This window comes from Chiloscyllium plagiosum, unplaced genomic scaffold (genome assembly GCF_037043375.1).
Source record: "Chiloscyllium plagiosum isolate Xiang-an unplaced genomic scaffold, Cpla_swu_hap1 HiC_scaffold_18, whole genome shotgun sequence".
Lineage (NCBI taxonomy): Eukaryota > Metazoa > Chordata > Chondrichthyes > Orectolobiformes > Hemiscylliidae > Chiloscyllium > Chiloscyllium plagiosum.
Window position 1 is genome coordinate 6,544,399 of NW_028270156.1, and position 14,081 is coordinate 6,558,479.

A 14,081-nucleotide genomic window follows, 5' to 3' on the forward strand; every position below is an offset into this window, starting at 1 on the left:
TCCACAAGCATTCACCATCTCCATCACCAACACTTCGCAACAAGAGGTGTACCATCTACAAGATGAACTGCAGAAATTCACCTAAGATCCTTGGACAGCACCTTCCAAACCCACAACCACTACCATCTAGAAGGACAAGGGCAACAAATACATTGGAATACCACCATCTGCAAGGTTTCCCCTAAGCCATCTTGACTTGGAAATATATCGCCGTTCCTTCAATGTTGCTGAATAGCATTGAGAGGGATATCCAAACCAAACAAGTGACAGCACAAAGCGCATGGACTGCGGCGATTCAAGAATGTAGCTCACCACCACCTTCTCAAGGTCAGTTAGAGATGGGCAACACATTCTGACGCAGGCAGCAAGCCTACATCCCATCAACGAATAAAGAAGTGTTTGGCTGTGAGATGTCCTCTGAAATGACCGACTCATACCAAGGACAATTAGGGATGGGCAACAAATGTTTGCCAGCGATGCCCATCTCCAAAGAAAAGCTAAAGAAATCAAAAAATTTCTTCATATTTTTATTGACCTGTACTTTCCTCACAACTGACAGCATCTGTGCCAAAGATTTCTCTTGTTATAGCATTTGTGTCAGAATCACAGAATTGTTGCAGTGCAGAAGGAGGCTATTCAGCCCATTGTGTCTGCCCTGAGTCTCCAAATGAGCATCACTACCCAGTTCCACTCGCCTGCCATTTTCCCCATACTCAAATATTCAGCCAAAGCTGTCTTGGATGTGTTAACTGAATCTGCCTGCACCATATTTCCTGGCAGTGCATTCCACACACTAAGTACTCAGGGGGTGAAAAACATTTTTTTAATCACCCCCTCCACCCCCACTGTTCCATTTGCACATCACTTTAAATCAATGCCTTCTCGTTCTTTTTTATCTTTTACAAACAGGAGCCTGAACCTGCAGACACCGTGTCCTAAATCTGGTTTGATCTAGATTCTACCATTAAAAGTTGACTTTTATACTCTGCACCTTTCATGATAAAATCCAGAACTCAGTAATATAATGCAGTGAGGCTATGCAGTTAATGGCCTGAATCTTCCAATATAGGGAGCAGTGAATAACTTGCCTTCATTGTTGGTACAGCTTGGAACTCTGAGGAAGGCCTGATGTGTGGACATCCAGAGTAATTAAGCAGGATGTGTAAACTTTCACTTGGTGCTTTCAACCAGCCTGGACAGTTCCCCCACACACTGGGGTCAGATGGCCAGAACCAGACAGACATTGTTGGTTTATTTACCCAGGTTCCTGAGCAGATGTAAGGCCTGGACAGGACCACGGAGCGCTCCTGGAATCGGGTCAGCTTTACTGCATTGGGGCAGCTCTGACAATACGCACATCCTCCTACCCCCACCGACAATAACCACCCGTACCTCAGCCCCATTGTACCTCTGTGCTGAATGTTGATAAACAAGTGCCTGATTTGGAGACTCAGTTTCGACAGGTCAGTCTGAAGGAGTTATTAATTAAAACTGTAACAAGGAGAATGTGGACAGATGGTGGGTGAAGGCAATCATAGTCTGGTGGCCAGGAGTTTAAATCTCACCACAGCTGGTTCCAAATTGAATTCAATCGACCTATTGATTTCTGAGATTATTTCAGAAAATTACAAATTACAAATCTGTCTTTATAAATCCACATGGTTCCTAAAGGTGATGTGATCTTTGCCTACCTGCGGGGAAAAGAAGGATGAGAAAGAATAAAAAGAAAATTCAAAGGAAAGGAGAGTCATATCAGACTCAAGATGTTAACTCTTGTGTTTCTGCATCCACAGATATTGCCAGAGCTTCTGAGTTTCTTCAGCACTCTGTGCTTTCTAACATTGAGAGGAGATTTGTTCGATATGTTTAAAGGGTTGAGGGAGGGAGAGAGAGAGAGAGAGAGAGAGAGAAAGACAGTAGTTTGGGAAAACATTACACCTACTACTGCGGCACAGGTTTAAAGGGCTTGGTGAAAGAAGCAGTGGTGGTGTTCACAGAGAGAATGGTTCTAGTCTGCAATGCGCTGCCTGAGAATGTGCTGGAGGCAGCTTCACTTGAGGGATAGTTACCTTCAATGGAAGTATGTGCAGGGTGGTCATGGGGAGAAGGCAAGGACATGGCACTGGGCAGATTGCTGATTGAGAGAACAGTGCAAATACGATGGGATGAATGGCCTCATTCTGTGCTCTACCAATCCTGTGATTCCACAGGATCCTCGAACCACATTATGTAATTGACTTTCACTGTGGGAGACAGCCCAGGATGAGTGGTTTCCATATCCAAAAGATGTGCAAAATAACCTTCTTTATTCAGAAGGTTGTTAGAACATTGAATCCATCCCAAAGGATTTTACCGAGACAGAGGGCAGTGCAGCATTTGGCAAAAGGTATGTTCCTGTAATTTATTGCAACTCTTATGTTTCACCAAAGCAACAACACAAAGGCCAGTATAGGACTGAATAATATTATTACCACAGCATCTTAAATCATACCTTAATTAATGTTATTAATGGATGCAATTGTAGGTAATGCAGCCAAACTTCCCATTGGAACAGCTGGGGGATAAAGGTTTACTGAACCCTGGGTGTAAAGGGATAGTGAACCTGGGGGATAAAGGGTTGCTGAACCTGGGGGATAAAGGGTTTGTGTACTCCTGCCCTCACTGGATCATTGTGTTAGCTGTGCTATTGGGGAAGATCAGTGTCTTTGATGAAGTTAGAAGAGTGAGCAGGTTGAACTATTGGGTTCAGTAAATTTTTAGTGCATGGTAACAGTGTGCTGGCACCAGTGGAGTGCTGATCACTTCCACCATCTGCTGGCTTGAGTCAGAATTCCAGAGAAAATCATTCAACTGCAGGCAATCCCTTCCCATTTCACACAGGTCGTCAACACCTGAATGAATATATCTCAGACTTGACATTACTGCCAATATTGAGAGGAACTTACATCGGACAAATGTATCCTTATAACTTTCAGTACTATTCTGTCTATCCATTTTGCAATCCAATCTAATTCCTATGCTTTATGTAAATAGCAGATAAAAGCAGCTTTGTGGGAATAAGAGTACGCCATTTAACTCTCCTGCCCGGCCCAGCATGTCTTGAGATCAAAGTTTATCTGCATCTGAATCTCTCTTCCCACCTTGTCTCTGTAACCCTTCATATCCTGAGTTCTGTAAGCCTATACACCCTGTGTATGTAACTCTTTACACCCTGGGTTTTGTAATCCTTTATATCCTGGGTTCAGTAATCCTGGACACCTCGGGTATGTAACCCTTCATATCCCGAGTTCAGTAACCCTTTACGCCCCGGGTTCAGTAACCCTTTACCCCCCGGGGTTCAATAACCCTTTATCCCCCAGGTTCAGTAACCCTTTATCCCCCAGGGTTCAGTAACCCCCCTTTACCCCCAGGGTTCAGTAACCCTTTACACCCAGGGTTCAGAAACCCTTTATCCCCCAGGTTCAGTAAGCCTTTATCTCCCAGGTTCAGTAACCCTTTACACCCAGGGTTCAGTAACCCTTTATCACCCAGGTTCAGTAACCCTTTATCCCCCAGGTTCAGTAACCCTTTACACCCAGGGTTCAGTAACCCTTTATCCCCCAGGTTCAATAACTCTTTACCCCCCCCCCCGGGTTCAGTAACTCTTTACCCCCCGGGTTCAGTAACACTTTACCCCCCCCCTCGGGTTCAGTAACTCCTTACACCCCGGGTTCAGTAACTCTTTACCCCCGGGTTCAGTAACCCCTTACACGCTGGGTTCAGTAACCCCTTACCCCCCAGGTTCAGTAACCCTTTACACGCCCGGTTCAGTAACCCTTTACACCCCCGGTTCAGTAACCCCTTATCCCCCAGGTTCAGTAACCCTTTACCCCCCGGATTCAGTAACCCTTTATCCCCCAGGTTCAGTAACCCCTTACTCCCAGGGTTCAGTAACACTTTACGCCCCGGGTTCAGTAACCCTTTATTCCCCCAGGTTCAGTAACCCTTCATCCCCCAGGTTCAGTAACCCTTTACGCCCAGGGTTCAGTAACTCTTTACGCCCTGGGTTCAGTAACCCTTTATCCCCCGGGTTCAGTAACTCCTTACACCCTGGGTTCAGTAACCCTGTACACCCCCGGTTCAGTAACCCTTTACCCCCCCCCCGGTTCAGTTACCCTTTGCACCCCGGTTCAGTAATCCTTTACCCCCTCCCGGGTTCAGTAACTCTTTACCCCCTGGGTTCAGTAACCCCTTACACCCCGGGTTCAGTAACCCTTTACACCCCGGGTTCAGTAACCCCCTACCCCCTGGGTTCGGTAACTCTTTACCGCCCCCCCCCCCCCCCCCCCCCGGGTTCAGTAACCCCTTACACCCCGGGTTCAGTAACCCCCTACCCCCTGGGTTCAGTAACTCTTTACCCCCCCCCCCCCCCCCCCCCCCGGGTTCAGTAACCCCTTACACCCCGGGTTCAGTAACCCTTTGCATCCTGTGTTCAGTAACCCTTCCCCCCCCCCCCCTCCCGGATTCTGTAAGTCTGTTCCCTCTTCCTGTGCAGACTTCTGATTTCTGTGAGAGGTGTGTTTAAACCAGACTAGAAGTTGGTGAGGCCTGCTGGAGTGCTTGTGATGTTTATCAGCTGCTTCCTGGCTCCATAAACTACGGGGATGATTCTCACTGGGCCTGATAATCTACACCCTCGCAATCTAAAGGAGGTGGCTGTGGAGAGAGAGATTCCATTGATTGTCGCCTTCCAAAATTCCGGAGATTCTGGAAAAGACCCAGCAGATTAAAATGTGGCAAATGTAGCCTCACCTTTTCAACAAAGAAGGGGGAGTGAACATTGCGAATAAAAATAGAAAGAGCTCGACCTGAAATATTAACTCTGATTTCTCTCCACAGATGCTGCTAGACCTCATGAGCTTTTTGAACAATTATTGTTTTTTGTTTGTGAACATTGGGATTTACAGACTGGTTAGCTCAACATCAGGATAAGGGAAAATACTGCAGCTTATCATCAAGGATGTGATAGTGGGACATTTAGACAATACCAATGAAAATACCAAAGTCAGCATGCATTTATGAAAGGGAAACCTTGTTTGAAAATCCTGCTGGAGCTTTTTGAGCACCCAATCTGGGGAGTAGATGAAGGAGAACCAGTTGATCTGATGTATTTGGATTTTCACAAAGCTTTTGATAACGTTCTACGCAACAGGGTAGTGGATAATATCAATGTCCAGGGGACTATTGGTAATATACTGGCAGGGAAGAAAATTGGTTAGCAGACAGGAAACAGTCAGTAGGATTAAATGGGCCATTTTCAGAATGGAAGGCAGTGACTAATGGGGTATTGCAGAGATTAGTGCTGGGACCTCAACATTTGTTTTTATTCATGCATGGGATGAAGGCATTGCTGGCTAGGCCCAGCATTCACTGCCCATCCCAGAGGGCAGTTAAGATCAACCACATTGTTGTGAGCCTGGAGTCACATGTAGGCCAGACCAGGTTAGGATGGCAGTTTCCTTCCCTAAAGGACAATAGTGAACCAGTTGGGTTTTTCCTGGCAATCAACAATGCCAGGAAAGGGTTCAGTAGACTCGTCATTAGACTCTTAATTCCAGATGTTTATGGAATTCAAATTCCACCATCTGCCATGGCAGGATTCAAACTTGTGTCTCCAGAACATTTCCCGGGTCTCTGGGTTTAAGGTCCAGTGATAATACCACTAGACTATCACCACCCCTACAACACACATTGCTTTGGATTAGAGATTCTAATGTTATATTTATAACTTTGCTGACCCCAAACATCTAAGTAGGTGTATGTGTGGTGGGGACGGATTAGAGTGGTGCTGGAAAAGCACAGCAGGTCAGGCAGCATCCAAGGAACAGGAAAATAGACGTTTCGGTCAAGGCGTTTCAGGCTTGATTCCTGATGAAGGACTTTTGCCCGAAACATCGATTTTCCTGCTCCTTGGATGCTGCCTGACCTGCTGTGCCTTTCCAGCACCACTCTAATCCAGATTCAGGTTTCCAGCGTCTCCAGTCCTCGTTTTTACCTTTGAGTGGTGAGGAGAATAGAAATAGGCTTCAGGGAGACTTGGATAAGTTATGTGAGTATCAATGTGCTGATATGGATTAACTGGGAATGATCGCAACACAAAGACCCAGCACAGACTGGTAGATTTCCAGCATTTCCAATCTCGCCCAGGCAGACCAGTATTCATTCATCTGAAACCTTCATTACTTATCCACTGAGTTGAAGCCGAGATGAGATCAACCCTGATTAGATTAAATGGGGGAACAGGCTCAATGGGCTGAATAGCCTCCCCCTGCTCCTAATTCTTATGGTCTTACCTGGAGGAAAAGCAAGACATGAACATGTGAAGAACTGAAACAGATAAACATTACAAAATATGCCCTAGATGTATTTTCTGAAAGTGAACATGCTAGTCACCAGTAGATTAGGCGAAAGCAGTCAGTATTATTATCTGCCATAATCAGATAAAACAGGATGAGAGCAAGTTGCGGATTGAGGATTTTTTTCTCTAAGTGTAATAACTGAACGTAGTGCCTTTCGTTGATCCCGTTTGGAATCTCTTTGTGTTTCTCACTGTGGAAAGGGTGAATGTATACCTCAAACACTTTGAAAAGAATGGTATTCTCTGATAAAGCAGCTAAATCAAATCAATTTATCGCAAAGTTTCTGCCTACCCTGTATACCTAGGGACCCCAGCCTGATTTTGTGATTTCCAGCATTCGCCCAGTGAGTGAGTGGCAGGCAACAGGAACCGTCATCAGACTGCAGTTCCCAAAGCAACACCAATCGCCACCTTTATTTGTCCCTTGCTCTGTACTGGGTTAAATATCTAACGTTTTAATTGCCTCAATTCACTCTTACAGCATGCCCAAGAAAAGACCCTTTCATCCATCTAACCTGTCTTGTGTGATTGCAGGGTTGTGTGCATCTCAATATATTCACTGTCCCCATCCAGAACAGTAACATTATCAGTGAGCGTCCAGTGAAGTGCTGGTGGTCTGTCTCGCTTCCTGTGTATGTGCCTTGGTCTGTTGTAGTGGGTGATATCACTTCAGGTCCTTTTTCTGAGAGGTTGGTAAATGAGGTCTAAATCGATGTGTTTGTTGATGGAGTTCCAGTTTGAATGCCAGGCCTCTCGGAATTCCGTGTGTATCTTTGTTTAGCCTGTCCCAGGATGGATGTATTGTCCCAGTTGAACTGGTGTCCCTCTTCGTCTGTGTGCGCGGATGCCAGTGATGGTTGGTCATGTCTTTTGGTGGCTAGTTGGTGCTTATGTATCCTGGTGGCTAGTTTCCTGCCTGCCCTGTCCGATGTAATATTTGTTGCCGTCCTTGCAGGGTGTTTTGTATGTGAAGTTTGTTCTGCTGGTTGTTGGCATGTGATCCTTTACATTCATCAGGAGCTGTTTCAGTGTGGTGGTAGGATTGTGGATTACCATGATGCCTAGAGGCTAGAGTGGTCGGGTTGTCATCTCCGAGATGTCTTTAGTGTATGGTAGGGTGGCGAGAGTCTCTGGGTGTGTTGTGGCCTCTTGTCTAGCTCTGTTGTGTAGGAATTGGTGGATTAATTTTATTGAGTACCCATTATTCCTGAATACATTGTATAGGTGTTTTTCTTTGGCTTCTGACAGTTCTTGGGTGCTGCAGTGTGCTGTGGCTTATTTAAATAATGTCCTGATGTAGCTCCGTTTGTGGGTGTTGGGATGTTTGCTCCTGTGGAGTCAAGATTAGAGTAGTGCTGGAAAAGCACAGCAGGTCAGGCAGCATATTAGGAGCAGGAAAATTGAAGTTTTGGGCAAAACCCTTCATCAGGAATGAGGCTGGGAGAGAGATAAATGGGAGGGGGTTGCTCCTGTAATTGAGTATCTGGTCAGTCTGTGTGACTTTCCTGTAACTGCTGGTCTACAGCTCTCCTTGACTTTGAGTTCTACTGTGATGTCTAGGAAGGGGAGTCTTGTTGTTCTCTTTCTGTTTGGTGAACTTTATATCAGTAAGGATGTTGTTTATGTGTTTATCGGTTTCTTCTAATTTGTTGCATTTCATGATAAAGGTGTCATCCATATAACGCACCCAAAGCTTGGGCTGGATCATGGGAAATGTGATTCGTTCTAACCTCTGCATACTGCTTCTGCTAAGAGTCCTGATATTGCTGATCCCATAGGTGTCCCATTGATTTGTTTATAGATCTTGTCATTGAAGGTGAAGTGAGTTGTGGAGGCACAGGTCTACTAGTTTGAGGATGCTGTCCTTGCTGATGGAGTTGGTGCTGTCAGGTGTTTGTGTCCTTGGCTCGTCTAGTAGTGAGGCCAGTGTTTCCTTGGTTAGGGTGATGTTTATTGATGTGAATAGGGCCGTGACCTCGAAAGAAACCATGACCTCATCATCCTCTACCTTGGTGTCTTTGATGATCTTCAGGAATTCCTGGGTGGAATGGATGGAGTGGTGTGAGTCTTCTATTGGGTGTTTCGGTTTGTGTTGCAATTCCTTTGGTAGTCTGTATGTTGGTGTACCAGGAAGTGAGACTGTGAGTCTGAGGGGCACCCCTTGTTTACGTACCTTTGGTAATCTGTAGAAACGGGGTGTATTGGATCCTTCAGGTTTCATTCTTTGGAGGTCTGTCTTGTTAATTTCACCTGCCTTGTGAAGTTTCCTCAGGGTTGCTGTAATACGGTTTTCTAGCTGTGGAGTTGGGTCCATTGTCACCTGTTGGTAGGTATCGGAAACTGCGAGCAGTGTGCTTGCTTTTCAATGTATTGTGTTCTGTGTTCAGGATGCTGGTCATGCACCCTTTGTCTGCTGGTCGGATTCCTGTCTTTTCTGAGTCCTTCCAGGGCTTTCTTTTCCAGTGTGTTGGATTCCAGTCGTGAACATTGTTTGTATTAGCAACTTGAATCTCCAATGTTCTTTAAAAGGGAGTTAGTTTTGACCATTGTCCTTAACCCCTTTATGAGAGGTGACAGTCTATCATGCACACTGACAATAAATCATTGGGAATGTATCATTGGGTTCTGCTTTGCCAGTACATTACCACAGGTCGCTGTCTTGTTGCTGCAGTATATTCACTGCAGTAAACTATGGTCTGAGCATGCAGAGTACTTCAGCGGTTGGTACGGCTGCCAGATATTCAAACAAGTCAATAGTGCACTCAAGGCCGTTTGGCCCATCAGGTCTGCACTGATGGGGAAATAAACTTCTAACTATTCTAATTCCATTTCCCAGAACTTAGCCAATAGTCCTATATGCCTTAGTATTGCACGTGCACATCTTAAATATGATGGGGATTTATGCCTTTATCATCCTTAACAGCAAAGAGTTCCAGATTCTCAGCCCTGGGTGAAAATGTTTTCTTCTCACATCCCGTCTGAACCACCACCCTGAAATCTTGAAATCCAAACCAGCTGGTTATTGTTCCCTCCATCCTGTCTACCCTGTCTGTGTCCCCCATACTTGTATACATTTCAGTCATGACTCTCCCCCCCCCCCCTCCGAATCTCCTCTGCTCCATTGAAAACAACCCCGGTCTGTCCAAACTCTCTTCATAATTCACTCGGCAGGCCCAGCAATATCCCTCCTGTACTGTTGGGTGCAGAACTGTACACAATACTTGTGTCCATCAACCATCAGGCATTTCAACTAATGCTTTGGAATATGCGTGCGTGACATATGGGGTTGAAAGAAATTCTCGAAATAAAACTAGTTGTAGAATTTTACAAATGAACCTAACTGCTGCCTCACAAACTCAAAAGTTTGCACCAACTGTTGAAAGCACCTGCTTTTTGAAATATGTGCAATACAGCAATTTTCCATCTTGGCCAATAATAAAGAATCTGTTGCCATCTTTCCAGTTAATCAGCAAAGCCTGTGTTGGTTAATCAAAGGAAGAACTGAAAAACCTTTGAAGAAAAAATATTTTGGACTTTCAGAGAGAAGTGCAATATTCCCCTTCTGAAAATGTGTTGCTGGAAAAGCGCAGCCGGTCAGGCAGCATCCAAGGAGCAGGAGAATCGATGTTTCGGGCATAAGCCCTTCTTCAGGAGAAGGGCTCATGCCCGTAACGTCGATTCTCCTGCTCCTTGGATGCTGCCTGACCTGCTGCGATTTTCCAGCAACACATTTTCAGCTCTGATCTCCAGCATCTGCAGTCCTCACTTTCTCCTACAATATTCCCCTTGCCAGTTATTTGGTTTGACAGTGGTTGCCAGGCCTATACATTTCAGGATGCAACCTCTTGATCCTACCCGTCCTGCAGGTTAATCAGACAAAGCAAATACAAACAAAAAATGTTGGAGAAACTCAGCAGGTCCGGCAGTTTCTGTGGAGAGGGAATGAGTTAACATTTAGACTCTTTAGAACTGAAGTCCAGTTTAGAAGGACCACTGGACTTGAAATTCTAATTTGGTTTTTCTCTCCACAGGCATTGCTAGACCTGCTGAGTTTCTTTGGTGCTTTCTGTTCTTGTTTCTTTCAGATCTCCAGACCCATGATTCTTTGTTTTTTTACAGTGTTGGTAACATGTGACTATTGGCTGTCCAAGGTGTTAGGTGAACACTTTAAGTGTTAAGCCAATGCAAACTTCAGTAGATATGGGCAGAACTTGCTTTGTGTTTTGCTCGGTTCTGTGGGGCCCAACTAGTTGAGCAATTCTGTCTTAGCGTTTTTCAGTTCTGGTTAGTTATGGGCCTGTTTTGGGTTATATTGGAGTTAGAGGGGTAGGATCGAAGAATGTTTTTCCATGCTGTATGACTCTATAACTGGTACTTTTGATGTCATGCCATAGCGTGTGCCCACATTTAAAAAGGTGTGGGTATAGGTGATTCTCACACCTCTCACTTATGACGCAGGTTGTGTACAATGATGACCAGACCTCAGCATTTTGATTCAGCAGTGATGCAAAGTAAGCGAAAGTTCAATCAAAACATTTCTTTAGATGGCAGGAGCAGGAATCTGTCAACATCCTGGGTCTTTAAATTGACTAAAAACTAAACTGAATTAGTTGTATAAATACTGTGTCTACAAGAGAGGATGAAGTGCTGTCTAAATGAAGCAAAGCTGATGTGAGAGAAAATATTTTCACACATTGAGTAGCTAAGGTATAGAATGGGGTGGAATTGTGGTGTAGGCAGGTAATATTGAAACATTCAACAGGAGATTGTGTGATTATTTGGATGGTAATGGGGAATAGACAGGAGATTGGCACTATGTGATAGAACAGGTACAGGCTGGACTGAATGGACTCTCTCTGCACGGTGACAATTTTGCGATTCTGGGGTTTGGAATCCTGCAGTGAGTAACTCACCTCATGACTTCCCAATGCCTGTCCACCATCAACAAGGCACAAGTTAAGAGTGTGATAGAATATTTCCCACTTGCCTGGATGGGTTCAACTCCAACAACACTCAAGAAGCTTGACACCATCCAGTACAAAGCGCTCCACCTGCTCTGTCCATCACTGACACTCAGTAGCAATGGTCTGTAGAATGCACTGCAGAAATTTACAAAGACTCCTAAGACGGCATCTTTATAATCCACAGCCACTTCCTCCTTGAAGGACAGAGGCAGCAGGTAAATGGGAACACCACCACCTGCAAGTTCCCCTCCAAGCCACTCATCATCCTGACTTGGAAATATATTACCATTCCTTCGGTATTGATGGGTTCAAATCCTGGAATTCCCTCCCAAGGGATTTTGTGAGTCTACCTGCAGCACATGGTCAGAAGTGGTTCAGGAAGGCAGCTCACCACCACCTTCTCAAGGGCAACTCGGGACGGGCAAGAAATGTTGGCCTGTGACACCCACATCCCTTGAAAGGATTAAAAAACTGATTGTGCAGATTAGGAAAGCTTTAGGTACTAAGTTATAATACATTTTCTGACCTTATTTCAGATGGTAGTAGAGGCCAGGTGCCTTAGTTATCTTCAGAGATTGATCACTATCAAAGACTGTGCCAGCTAAGGGGTTAATCATATCATCCTCACTCAGAGGCTTTATTCCAGGATTAGTGGTGCTGGAAGAGCACAGCAGTTCAGGCAGCATCCAAGGAGCAGCGAAATCGACGTTTCGGGCAAAAGCCCTTCATCAGGAATAAAGGCAGAGAACCTAAAGCGTGGAGAGATAAGCTAGAGGAGGGTGGGGGTGGGGAGAAAGTAGCATAGAGTACAGTAGGTGAGTGGGGGAGGGGATGAAGATGATAGGTCAGGGAGGAGAGGGTGGAGTGGATAGGTGGAAAAGGAGATAGGCAGGTAGGACAAATCCGGACAAGTCATGGGGACAGTGCTGAGCTGGAAGTTTGGAACTAGAGTGAGGTGGGGGAAGGGGAAATGAGGAAATTGTTGAAGTCCACATTGATGCCCTTGGGTTGAAGTGTTCCGAGGCGGAAGATGAGGCATTCTTCCTCCAGGTGTCTGGTGATGAGGGAGTACTTTCCACAGGTAACATCAGTTGGCCATCAATTATTTTTTTCACTCCAGTAAATGCAAAATACAGTGGATGCTGGAAGTCTGAAATATGAACAGAATTTACTGGAGAACCTCAGCAGGTCTGGCAGGGTCTGTGGAGAGAGAAACAGAGTTAATGTTTCGTACTGGCATGACTGTTCTTCAACCTGCAGAACTTTCAGAAGTTCTTGTTATTCTTTCACTGTGTGGGAGGATCAGAGGGCACCATCTCAGAATATGGGGTTGCACATTTCAGACAGAGGTGAGAAGGAATTTCTTCTCTCAGAGGGGAGTGAATCTGGAAATCTGCACGTAGAGGGCTATCAAAACCGGGTTGTTAAGTATTTTTAAAGCTGAAATAGACAGATTGTTAATCAGTGAAGGAATTAAGGATTACGGGGATAAAACAAGAATTTGGAGTTGAGGATTATCAGATCAGCAATGATCACATTAAATGGGAGAGCAGGGCTGAATGGGCTCCTACATCTTATCGCCCAGCAGATGATGGGCACGGTCATGAAGTATAACTGCATGGTCATGTTCCTGGGGGTAAGCAGTCTTTGGAATCAGGTAGAGGGGAAGGAGGTTGTGTGAGAGTGGGGGTGGGGAGGGGATAGGTGAGAAATAATTGTCAGTGAAATGGGGAAGTGGAGGTTACTGCGGAACCACAAGTGATATGCTGGCTGCTCTCTGTGTCTGTGGGATAGACATGACTGTTTGAAGTATGACAGTTCCTTGTATTCTTGTTCACTCTGCCTGACTTGCAGGCTTGCTGTTGTATACTGAATTAAAACCTTTCTACTTCCAAAGAGTTTACATTTCCTTGTCTAAAACCTGGAGACCATATGTTATTTCTGATTGTGAAGCCAATTTGCTTGACTTTGATTTGAGTGGCATGCTTACGAGCAACCATAGTTCTTGCCTTTATCAAAATATATCTGTAAATATATAAAATTAAAATTAAAATGACAATCTGAGCCAGATTTGACACAATAGATAAAATAAAGATAAACATTATGCAGAACAGAATCTCATTTTGTTTGGATCCTGGTCTAAACATTGTGGTGACTGTGTACTGTTAAAAGATTGTAAATGTCGGAATGTCTTTTATGGTTGTTCTGTTCAAATATTTCAGCCTTTAGGTCTTTATTCATCAAGAAATGAATGCTACACTGATTGGATTCAGATTTTTGGAAGAGATAGTGGCCTTGGGATTTCAATCTTTCAGTGTCTTTTGTTGGTACGGAATGGTGTTCTTATATTCCAAAATGGTGGCCGTTCATTAGGAGTCCAAATTGTGCTGCCATCTATATTGACAAATTAAATAGCAGGACAGGGTCATAAGCTTATTGTGGTCTCCGAGGTAGTGGCAATGCCACTGCCCTTGTACAACTGAAGGTCAGGTTAGTGATGGGTTCAAATCTCACCACAATGGCTGGTGAAATTTACATTCAATTCAGGTGCTTAATAACAAAAAAGGTTAGTCCCAGTCATGACAGCCATGAATATGTTCTCTTATAATCCCACTGGGTTTGCTCATTTTTCTTTGGAAAGGATATCTACTGTCCTTACCCAGTTGGGCCCACTTGTGATTCAAGGCACGCAGCAGTGTGGTTGACTCTGAATTGCCCTC

General features: G+C 44.8%; 1 protein-coding gene and 1 long non-coding RNA gene across 12 annotated transcripts in view; one reads left to right on the plus strand and one right to left on the minus strand.

Annotated features, from left to right (window-relative positions):
- nav2a (neuron navigator 2a) overlaps positions 1 to 14,081 on the plus strand; it is a 1,144,654-nt gene that overhangs the window by 611,837 nt on the left and 518,736 nt on the right. The gene's annotated exons all lie outside the window — the stretch shown is intronic.
- LOC148146846 (uncharacterized) overlaps positions 12,087 to 14,081 on the minus strand; it is a 49,298-nt gene continuing 47,303 nt past the window's right edge. The window contains exon 3 of the long non-coding RNA XR_015760093.1: positions 12,087 to 12,561. This is a non-coding gene — a long non-coding RNA (uncharacterized LOC148146846). The remainder of the gene's footprint in view (positions 12,562 to 14,081) is intronic.